The sequence below is a fragment of the Fibroporia radiculosa genome (genome assembly GCF_000313525.1).
Source record: "Fibroporia radiculosa TFFH 294 genomic supercontigs, scaffold69033, whole genome shotgun sequence".
NCBI lineage: Eukaryota > Fungi > Basidiomycota > Agaricomycetes > Polyporales > Fibroporiaceae > Fibroporia > Fibroporia radiculosa.
In genome coordinates, this window is record NW_012133518.1 from 21516 (window position 1) to 22131 (window position 616).

A 616-nucleotide genomic window follows, 5' to 3' on the forward strand; every position below is an offset into this window, starting at 1 on the left:
CATTTGCTTAGCACTATTTAAGTAGCATTACTTGCGCTACTATACTTTAGTTTTGTCCTCTTGTTCCCTACGTACTTTCATAGGGACATCCTCAGTAATAGACTCAGTTGTCTATTCCAGTTCAGTCTGAGGTAGCTTTAACCAGTATACGTTCTCAACCTACTGCTAGTTGCAGTAGCTCAGTCTTAAGTCTAGTTCTAGTACAACGCATCAGCCTTACACGTAGCAGTACCTTTTGTCAGTAGTAGTCTTAAGTGGAACTCCTGATCCTCAGTTGTCAGGTCCCTTGTCAGAAGAACTGGCAGGATATGTTTTACATTGGTATCCTAGTGTGATTTATGCAAGAATGGTACTCTTGAACAGTAGTCACAGTATCTGTTATGAGAATCAAGACATTTGGTGTGCATTCTCAAAGAAGAACATTATATATATCAGAAAATCACAGGGGTTTCTTGGTGATCTTGTATATCTTGTGTGAAGAGACCTTGAACGACTGAGGATCAGGAGTTCTACTGAAGTGTCTGGAGTCTAAATGCTAAGCCCTATGCTGGGGATTTGCATCACATCTTAGTATCATTCTCATATATAATCTGCCTCTAGAAAGTGCACATCTGTG